The sequence below is a fragment of the Lygodium microphyllum genome, chromosome 16 (genome assembly GCF_053477565.2).
Source record: "Lygodium microphyllum isolate KBCC chromosome 16, Lygodium_microphyllum_v1.1.10, whole genome shotgun sequence".
Classification (NCBI taxonomy): domain Eukaryota; kingdom Viridiplantae; phylum Streptophyta; class Polypodiopsida; order Schizaeales; family Lygodiaceae; genus Lygodium; species Lygodium microphyllum.
The window spans coordinates 148398966-148408965 of record NC_141150.1 but is presented as its reverse complement, the minus strand read 5'-3'; the positions used below and the strand labels follow the sequence as shown (position 1 = coordinate 148408965).

General features: G+C 69.4%; 1 non-coding gene across 1 annotated transcript in view; it reads left to right on the top strand.

The window, feature by feature from the left end:
- LOC148024019 (5S ribosomal RNA) overlaps window positions 1-93 on the top strand; it is a 119-nt gene extending 26 nt beyond the window's left edge. Inside the window, exon 1 of the ribosomal RNA XR_015694059.1 lies at window positions 1-93. This exon is cut by the window's left edge and continues 26 nt beyond it. This is a non-coding gene — a ribosomal RNA (5S ribosomal RNA).
- The last annotated feature ends 9907 nt before the right edge of the window (window positions 94-10000 follow it).

The following is a 10000-nucleotide window of genomic DNA, read 5'->3' as shown; positions in this document are numbered from 1 at the left end:
ACCGGATCCCATCAGAACTCCGCAGTTAAGCGCGCTTGGGCCAGAACAGTACTGGGATGGGTGACCTCCCGGGAAGTCCTGGTGCTGCACCCTTTTGCATGCTTGTTTCGAGACCGTGGCATGGAAATCCCCTCGGATCACGTCTCGACTCTCCAACGCTGACATCGTGGTAGGAAACCCCCTCGCCTTGCCATGACGCGGCGCCTCCTCTCCTCGTCGCGATTGTCTTTGCGTACGTCGTGCCTGGCCCCTCCCTCTGCCTCGCTCTCACGTGATAACCCCCTCCTCAAGATGCGAGGTATTTTGGGAGCGGAGGGTGTGCCATGTTGTGGGGGGGTTCGGTGGAGCGGGGTTTTTCCGAGGAGGGAGGGCGTGCCATGTTGCGCGGGCGGGTTGTTGGAGCGGGGATTTCTGAGGAGGGAGGGTGTGCCATGTCGCGGGGGGGTGCCATGTCGTGGGGGGGTTTCTTGAGGAGGTCCGTCGGGGGGTGGAAGGTTCCGTGTCGCGGGAGGGGGTCGTGTGCAGTGGGGTGTGTGTGCCGTGTCATAGCGGAGCGGGATTTCTTAGGAGGGAGGGTGTGCCATGTCGTGGGGGGGTGAGGTGACGTGCCGTGGGTCGAGCGGGGTTTTTGGAGGTGGGGTGCGCGGGGGATACGCCGCGTCGTCGGGGGGTGCGGTGGGGTGGAGGGTGCGCCGTGTCGTGGGGGGGTGACGCGGGGTGGGCTGGGTCGAGCGGGGTTTTTGGAGGCGTGGCGGGGTCGTGTGGATGGAGCGGGGTTTTTCGAGGTGGGGTGCGGGGGGGATGCGCCGCGTCGAGGGGGGGTGCGGTGGGGTGTGCCGTGACGCGGGGTGGGGTGGTGTGGATGCAGCGGGTTTTTCGAGGTGGGGTGGGGTGGTGTGGATGCAGCGGGTTTTCCGAGGCGGGGTGCGCGGGGGCGTCGTGGGGGGGTGACGCGGGGTGGGGTGGGTCGAGCGGGGTTTTCGGAGGCCTGGAGGGAGCGGGGTTTTTCGAGGTGGGGTGCGGGGGGGGCGTCGTGGGGGGTGCGGTGGGGTGGGGGGGTGCGCCGTGTCGTGGGGGGTGACGCGGGGTGGGGTGGGTCGAGCGGGGTTTTCGGAGGCGTGGCGGGGTGCTGTGGAGGGAGCGGGGTTTTTCGAGGTGGGGTGCGGGGGTGCGCCGTGTCGTGGGGGGGGTGACGCGGGGTGGGGTGGGTCGAGCGGGGTTTTCGGAGGCGTGGAGGGAGCGGGGTTTTTCGAGGTGGGTGCGGGGGGGGGGGGGGGGGGGGGCGTTGTGGGGGGGTGCGCCGTGTCGTGGCGGGTGACGCGGGGTGGGGTGGGTCGAGCGGGGTTTTCGGAGGCGTGGCGGGGTGCTGTGGAGGGAGCGGGGTTTTTCGAGGTGGGGTGCGGGGGGGCGTCGTGGGGGGGTGCGCCGTGTCGTGGGGGGGTGACGCGGGTCGAGCGGGGTTTCGGAGGCGTGGTGGTGTGGCGTGGAGGCAGCGGGGTTTTTCGAGGTGGGGTGCGGGGGGGCGTCGTGGGGGGGTGCGGTGGGGTGGGGGGGTGCGCCGTGTCGTGGGGGGGTGACGCGGGGTGGGGTGGGTCGAGCGGGGTTTTTGGAGGAGAGGTGGGGTGCTGTGGATGGAGCGCGGTTTTTCGAGGTGGGGTGGGGGGGGGCGTCGTGGGGGGGTGCGGTGGGGTGGGGGGTGCGCCGTGACGCGGGGTGGGGTGGGTCGAGCGCGGTTTTTTGGAGGCGTGGCGGGGTGGTGTGGAGGGAGCGGGGTTTTTCGAGGTGGGGTGCGGGGGGGGGCGTCGTGGGGGGGTGCGCCGTGTCATGGGGGAGTGACGCGGGGTTGGGGTGGTCAAGCGGGGTTTTTGGAGGAGAGGTGGGGTGCTGTGGAGGGAGCGGGGTTTTTCGAGGTGGGGTGCGGGGGGGCGTCGTGGGGGGTGACGCGGGGTGGGGGTGGTCGAGCGGGGTTTTGGGAGGAGAGGTGGGGTGCTGTGGAGGGAGCGCGGTTTTTCGAGGTGGGGTGCGGGGGGGCGTCGTGGGGGGGTGCGGTGGGGTGGGGGGGTGCGCCGTGTCATGGGGGAGTGACGCGGGGTTGGGGTGGTCAAGCGGGGTTTTTGGAGGAGAGGTGGGGTGCTGTGGAGGGAGCGGGGTTTTTCGAGGTGGGGTGCGGGGGGGCGTCGTGGGGGGTGACGCGGGGTGGGGGTGGTCGAGCGGGGTTTTGGGAGGAGAGGTGGGGTGCTGTGGAGGGAGCGCGGTTTTTCGAGGTGGGGTGCGGGGGGGCGTCGTGGGGGGGTGCGGTGGGGTGGGGGGGTGCGCCGTGTCATGGGGGAGTGACGCGGGGTGGGGTGGGTCGAGCGGGGTTTTCGGAGGCGTGGTGGGGTGCTGTGGAGGGAGCGGGGTTTTTCGAGGGGGGGTGCGGGGGGGCGTCGTGGGGGGTGACGCGGGGTGGGGGTGGTCGAGCGGGGTTTTTGGAGGAGAGGTGGGGTGCTGTGGAGGGAGCGCGGTTTTTCGAGGTGGGGTGCGGGGGGGCGTCGTGGGGGGGTGCGGTGGGGTGGGGGGGTGCGCCGTGTCGTGGGGGGGAGACGCGGGGTGGGGTGGGTCGAGCGGGGTTTTCGGAGGCGTGGTGGTGTGGCGTGGAGGGAGCGGGGTTTTTCGAGGTGGGGTGCGGGGGGGGCGTCGTGGGGGGGTGCGGTGGGGTGGGGGGGTGCGCCGTGTCGTGGGGGGGTGACGCGGGGTGGGGTGGGTCGAGCGGGGTTTTTCGAGGTGGGGTGCGGGGGGGGGGGGGGGGGGGGGATATGCGCCGCGTCGTGGGGGGGTGCGCCGTGTCCTGGGGGAGTGACGCGGGGTTGGGTGGGTCGAGTGGGGTTTTTCGAGGTGGGGTGCGGGGGGGGGGGGGATATGCGCCGCGTCGTGGGGGGGTGCGGTGGGGTGTGGGGGGTGTGCCGTGTCGTGGGGGGCTGACGCGAGGTGGGGTGGGTGGAGCGGGGTTTTCGGAGGTGGGGTGTGGGGGGTGTGCCGTGTCGTGGGGGACTGACGCGAGGTGGGGTGGGTCGAGCGGGGTTTTCGGAGGCGTGGTGGGGTGGTATGGAGGGAGCGGGGTTTTTCGAGGTGGGGTGCGGGGCGGCGTCGATGGGGGGTGCGGTGGGGTGGGGGGTGCGCCATGTCGTGGGGGGGTGACGCGGGGTGGGGTGGGTCGAGCGGGGTTTTCGGAGGCATTTGTGGTGTGGCGTGGAGGGAGCGGGGTTTTTCGAGGTGGGGTGCGGGGGGGGGGGGGGCGTCGTGGGGGGTGCGGTGGGGTGGGGGGGTGTGCCGTGTCATGGGGGAGTGACGCGGGGTTGGGTGGGTCGAGCGGGGTTTTTCGACGTGGGGTGAGGGGGGGTGGGGGGGTGCGCCGTGTCGTGGGGGGGTGCGGTGGGGTGTGGGGGGTGTGCCGTGTCGTGGGGGGGCTCACGCGAGGTGGGGTGGGTCGAGCGTGGTTTTCGGAGGCGTGGTGGGGTGGTGTGGAGGGAGCGGGGTTTCTGGAGGTGGGGTGCGGGGGGCATCGTGGGGGGGTGCGGTGGGGTGGAGGGTGCGCCGTGTCGTGGGGGAGTGAGGCGGGGCACGGTGGGTCGAGCCTGGTTTTTGGAGGAGTGGTGGGGTGCTGTGGATGGAGCGGGGTTTTTCGAGGTGGGGTGGGGGGAAGGCGCCGCGTCGTAGGGGGGTGCGGTGGGGTGGGGTGGGGGGGTGTGCCGTGTCGTGGGGGGTGACGCGGGGTGTCGCGATGCCCCCTCCCCCCCACCATGCCCCGACATGACGCGACGCGCCCCCTCCCCAACATAACATGACAACCCCCCTCCCCCCCCCATGACATCCCCCCATCCCCCATGACACGACACGACGCGATGCGCCCCCCCCATGACGTCCCCCCCTCAAAAATTCGCCTCCCCCCTCAACACACACCACCCCCCCCCCTCCCCCCCCTCAAAAATTCGGCCCCCCCATGACATCCCCCCCAGCCCCCATGACACGATGCGACGCGACGCGCCCCGCCATGACACGACACGACACGACGCGCCCCCCCCTTCCCCCCTCAACACACACCACACCATGTCGCGACGTGCCGCGCCCCCCCCCCCCCATGACATCCCCACCCCAGCCCCCCCACCCACGACACGACATGATGCGACGCACCCCCCCCCCCCCCCCCCCCGATGACATGACACGATGCGACGCGCATCCCCCCCCTCCCCGCCCCCCCATGACACGACACGATGCGATGTGCCACCCTCCCCTTAACACACACACCCACCCAACGCAATGCCCCCCCCCCCCCCCCCCCCCCGCGCCCCATGGCCTGACACGACGCGACGTGCTCCCCTCCCCTTAACACACCCACCCACCCTCCATGACGCCCTCCATGACGCCACGTGGAGGGGGGGGGGGGAGGGGTGGTGTTTTGTGTGTTGAGGGGGGGTGGGGTGGTGTGTGTTGGGGGGGGGGGGGCGAATTTTTTGGGGGCAGGGGCGGGGGAGGGGTGGGGTGGTGTGTGTTGAGGGGGGGAGCGAAATTTGAAGGGGGGGAAGGGGAGGGGTGGAGTGGTGTGTGTTGAGGGGGGGGGGGGGGGATTCTTGAGGGGCGGAGAGGGGTGGTGTGGTGTGTGTTGAGGGGGGGGGGGGGAGGGGTGGTGTGGGGTGGTGTGTGTTGAGGGGGGGGCGGGGGTGGGGAGGGGTGGTATGGCGTGGTGTGTGTTGAAGGGGGGGGGCGAATTTTTGGGGGGGGGAAGGGGCGAAATTTGGACGGGGGGGCGAATTTTTTGGGGGGGGGGAGGGGTGGGGTGGTGTGTGTTGAGGGGAAGGCGAAATTTGGAGGGGGGGAAGGGGAGGGGTGGTGTGGTGTGGTGTGGTGTGTGTTGAGGGGGGTGGCCGAATTTTTTTGGGGGGGGGGGGGGGTGGGGTGGTGTGTGTTGGGGGGGGGGGGCGATTTTTTTGGGGGCGGGGGGGGGGGGGGGGGGGGGGGGGGAGGGGTGGGGTGGTGTGTGTTGAGGGGGGGGCGGAATTTGGTGGGGGGGAAGGGGAGGGGTGGTGTGGTGTGTGTTGAGGGGGGGGGAGGGGTGGTGTGGTGTGTGTTGGGGGGGGGGGGGGGGTGGGGTGGTGTGTGTTGAGGGGGAAGGGGTGGGAAATTTTGGGGGGGGGGGGCGAATTTTGGAGGGGGGGGGGGAGCGGTGGTGTGGTGTGGTGTGTGTTGAGGGGGGGGGCGAATTTTTGGGGGGGGGAAGGGGCAAAATTTGGAGGGGGGGTGAATTTTTGGGGCGGGGGGGGAGGGGTGGGGTGGTGTGTGTTGAGGGGGGGGCGAAATTTCGAGGGGGGGAAGGGGAGGGGTGGTGTGGTGTGTGTTGGGGGGGGGGGGATTTTTGAGGGGGGGGGGGGAGGGGTGGTGTGGTGTGTGTTGAGGGGGGGGGGGGGGGGGCAAAATTTGGAGGGCGGGGGGGGAGGGGTGGTGTGGTGTGGTGTGTGTTGAGGGGGGAGGGGGGGGAGGGGTGGTGTGGTGTGGTGTGTGTTGAGGGGGGAGGGGATTTTTTAGGGGGGGGGGGGGGTGGGGTGGTGTGTGTTGAGGGGGGGGGGGGGGAATTTTTGGGGGGGGGGGGGGAGGGGTGGTGTGGTGTGGTGTGTATTGAGGGGGGGGGGGATTTTTGAGGGGGGGGGAGGGGTGGTGTGGTGTTTGTTGAGGGGGGGGTGGGGAGGTGTGTATTGAGGGGGAGGGGTGCGAATTTTTGGGGGGGGGGGGGGGGGGGGGCAAAATTTGGAGGGGGGGGGGGAGGGGAGGGGGGGGGCAAAATTTGGAGGGGGGGGGGGGAGGGGTGGTGTGTGTTGGGGGGGGGGGATTTTTGAGGGGGGGGGGGAGGGGTGGTGTTTTGTGTGTTGAGGGGGGGGGGGGGGGGGATTTTTGAGGGGGGGGGAGGGGTGGTGTGGTGTGTGTTGAGGGGGGGGGGATGTGGTGGTGTGTGTTGGGGGGGGGGGGGGGGAAATTTTGGGGGGGGGGGGGGGGGAATTTTTGGGGGGGGGGAGGGGAGGTGTGGGGTGGTGTGTGTTGAGGGGGGTGAGGGGCGAATTTTGGAGGGGGGGGAGGGGTGGTGTGGTGTGGTGTGTGTTGAGGGGGGGGCCAATTTTTTGGGGGGGGGGGCAAAATTTGGAGGGGGGGGGGGAGGGGTGGTGTTTTGTGTGTTGAGGGGGGGGGGGGGGGGGAATTTTTGAGGGGGGGGGAGGGGTGGTGTGGTGTGTGTTGGGGGGGGGGGTGGGGTGGTGTGTGTTGAGGGGGGTGGGGGGGGGGGATGGGTGGTGTGGTGTGGTGTGTGTTGAGGGGGGGGTCGAATTTTTGGGGGGGAGAAGGGGCGAAATTTGGAGGGGGGGGGGGAGGGGTGGGGTGGTGTGTGTTGAGGGGGGGGCGAAATTTGGAGGGGGGGAAGGGGAGGGGTGGTGTGGTGTGGTGTGGTGTGTGTTGAGGGGGGGGGGGGAAGGGTGGGGAGGTGTGTATTGAGGGGGGGGGGGCGAATTTTTGGGGGGGGGGAGGGGTGGTGTGGTGTGGTGTGGTGTGTGTTGAGGGGGGTGGCCGAATTTTTTTGGGGGGGGGGGGGGGTGGAGTGGTGTGTGTTGGGGGGGGGGGGGGCGAATTTTTTGGGGGCGGGGGGGGGGGGGGAGGGGTGGGGTGGTGTGTGTTGAGGGGGGGGGAGGGGTGGTGTGGTGTGTGTTGGGGGGGGGGGGTGGGGTGGTGTGTGTTGAGGGGGGAGGGGTGGGAAATTTTTGGGGGGGGGGGGGGGCGAATTTTGGAGGGGGGGGGAGCGGTGGTGTGGTGTGGTGTGTGTTGAGGGGGGAGGCGAATTTTTGGGGGGGGGAAGGGGCAAAATTTGGAGGGGGGGCGAATTTTTGGGGCGGGGGGGCGAGGGGTGGGGTGGTGTGTGTTGAGGGGGGGGCGAAATTTCGAGGGGGGGAAGGGGAGGGGTGGTGTGGTGTGTGTTGAGGGGGGGGGGGAGGGGTGGTGTGGTGTGTGTTGAGGGGGGGGGTGGGGTGGTGTGTGTTGAAGGGGGGGGGGGGGGGGGCGAATTTTGGAGGGGGGGGGAGGGGTGGTGTGGTGTGGTGTGTGTTGAGAGGGGGGCCCAATTTTTTTTTGGGGGGGGGGGGGGGGGGCAAAATTTGGAGGGGGGGGGGGAGGGGTGGTGTGGTGTGGTGTGTGTTGAGGGGGGGGGGGGATTTTTGAGGGGGGGGGGGGAGGGGTGGTGTGGTGTGTGTTGAGGGGGGGGCGGGGAATTTTTGAGGGGGGGGGGAAGGGTTGTGTGGTGTGTGTTGGGGGGGGGGGGGTGGGGTGGTGTGTGTTGGGGGGGGGGCGAATTTTTTGGGGGCGGGGGGGGAGGGGTGGGGTGGTGTGTGTTGAGTGGGGGGCGAAATTTCGAGGGGGGGAAGGGGAGGGGTGGTGTGGTGTGTGTTGGGGGGGGGGGGATTTTTGAGGGGGGGGGGGAGGGGTGGTGTGGTGTGGTGTGTGTTGAGGGGGGGGGGGGGGGCAAAATTTGGAGGGGGGGGGGGAGGGGTGGTGTGGTGTGGTGTGTGTTGAGGGGGGGGGGGGGAGGGGTGGTGTGGTGTGGTGTGTGTTGAGGGGGGAGGGGATTTTTGAGGGGGGGGGTGGGGTGGTGTGGTGTGTGTTGAGGGGGGGGCGGGGAATTTTTGAGGGGGGGGGTGGGGTGGTGTGTGTTGAGGGGGGGGGGGGAATTTTTGGGGGGGGGGGGGAGGGGTGGTGTGGTGTGGTGTGTGTTGAGGGGGGGGGGGATTTTTGAGGGGGGGGGAGGGGTGGTGTGGTGTTTGTTGAGGGGGGGGGTGGGGAGGTGTGTATTGAGGGGGGGGGTGGGGAGGTGTGTATTGAGGGGGGGGGTGCGAATTTTTGGGGGGGGGGGGGGGGCAAAATTTGGAGGGGGGGGGGGGGAGGGGAGGGGGGGGGGCAAAATTTGGAGGGGGGGGGGGAGGGGAGGGGGGGGGGCAAAATTTGGAGGGGGGGGGGGGAGGGGTGGTGTCGTGTGGTGTGTGTTGGGGGGGGGGGATTTTTGAGGGGGGGGGGGGATTTTTGAGGGGGGGGGGGGAGGGGTGGTGTTTTGTGTGTTGAGGGGGGGGGGGGGGATTTTTGAGGGGGGGGGAGGGGTGGTGTGGTGTGTGTTGAGGGGGGGGGGATGTGGTGGTGTGTGTTGGGGGGGGGGGGGGGGGGGAATTTTTGGGGGGGGGGGGGGGGGGGGAATTTTTGGGGGGGGGAGGGGAGGTGTGGGGTGGTGTGTGTTGAGGGGGGTGAGGGGCGAATTTTGGAGGGGGGGGAGGGGTGGTGTGGTGTGGTGTGTGTTGAGGGGGGGGCCAATTTTTTGGGGGGGGGGCAAAATTTGGAGGGGGGGGGGAGGGGTGGTGTTTTGTGTGTTGAGGGGGGGGGGAATTTTTGAGGGGGGGGGAGGGGTGGTGTGGTGTGGTGTGTGTTGAGGGGGGGGGCGAATTTTTGGGGGGGAGAAGGGGCGAAATTTGGAGGGGGGGGGAGGGGTGGGGTGGGGTGTGTTGAGGGGGGGGCGAAATTTGGAGGGGGGGAAGGGGAGGGGTGGTGTGGTGTGGTGTGGTGTGGTGTGTGTTGAGGGGGGGGGGGGAAGGGTGGGGAGGTGTGTATTGAGGGGGGGGGGGGCGAATTTTTGGGGGGGGGGAGGGGTGGTGTGGTGTGGTGTGGTGTGTGTTGAGGGGGGTGGCCGAATTTTTTTGGGGGGGGGGGTGGAGTGGTGTGTGTTGGGGGGGGGGGGGGGGGCGAATTTTTTGGGGGCGGGGGGGGGGGGGGGGGGGGAGGGGTGGGGTGGTGTGTGTTGAGGGGGGGGGGAGGGGTGGTGTGGTGTGTGTTGGGGGGGGGGGGGGTGGGGTGGTGTGTGTTGAGGGGGGAGGGGTGGGAAATTTTTTGGGGGGGGGGGGCGAATTTTGGAGGGGGGGGAGCGGTGGTGTGGTGTGGTGTGTGTTGAGGGGGGAGGCGAATTTTTGGGGGGGGGAAGGGGCAAAATTTGGAGGGGGGGCGAATTTTTGGGGCGGGGGGGGGAGGGGTGGGGTGGTGTGTGTTGAGGGGGGGGCGAAATTTCGAGGGGGGGAAGGGGAGGGGTGGTGTGGTGTGTGTTGAGGGGGGGGGGGAGGGGTGGTGTGGTGTGTGTTGAGGGGGGGGGTGGGGTGGTGTGTGTTGAAGGGGGGGGGGGGCGAATTTTGGAGGGGGGGGGAGGGGTGGTGTGGTGTGGTGTGTGTTGAGAGGGGGGCCCAATTTTTTTTTGGGGGGGGGGGGGGGCAAAATTTGGAGGGGGGGGGGAGGGGTGGTGTGGTGTGGTGTGTGTTGAGGGGGGGGGGGGATTTTTGAGGGGGGGGGGGAGGGGTGGTGTGGTGTGTGTTGAGGGGGGGGCGGGGAATTTTTGAGGGGGGGGGGAGGGGTTGTGTGGTGTGTGTTGGGGGGGGGGGTGGGGTGGTGTGTGTTGGGGGGGGGGCGAATTTTTTGGGGGCGGGGGGGGGAGGGGTGGGGTGGTGTGTGTTGAGGGGGGGGCGAAATTTGGAGGGGGGGAAGGGGAGGGGTGGTGTGGTGTGTGTTGAGGGGGGGGGGGGATTTTTGAGGGGGGGGGAGAGGTGGTGTGGTGTGGTGTGTGTTGAGGGGGGGGGCGAATTTTTGGGGGGGGAAGGGGCGAAATTTGGACGGGGGGGGCGAATTTTTGGGGGGGGGGGGGAGGGGTGGGGTGGTGTGTGTTGAGGGGAAGGCGAAATTTGGAGGGGGGAAGGGGAGGGTTGGTGTGGTGTGGTGTGGTGTGTGTTGAGGGGGGGGGATTTTTGAGGGGGGGGGGGGGGGCGAATTTTGGAGGGGGGGGGAGGGGTGGTGTGGTGTGGTGTGTGTTGAGGGGGGGGGGCAATTTTTTGGGGGGGGGGGGCAAAATTTGGAGGGGGGGGGGAGGGTTGGTGTGGTGTGGTGTGTGTTGGGGGGGGGGGATTTTTGA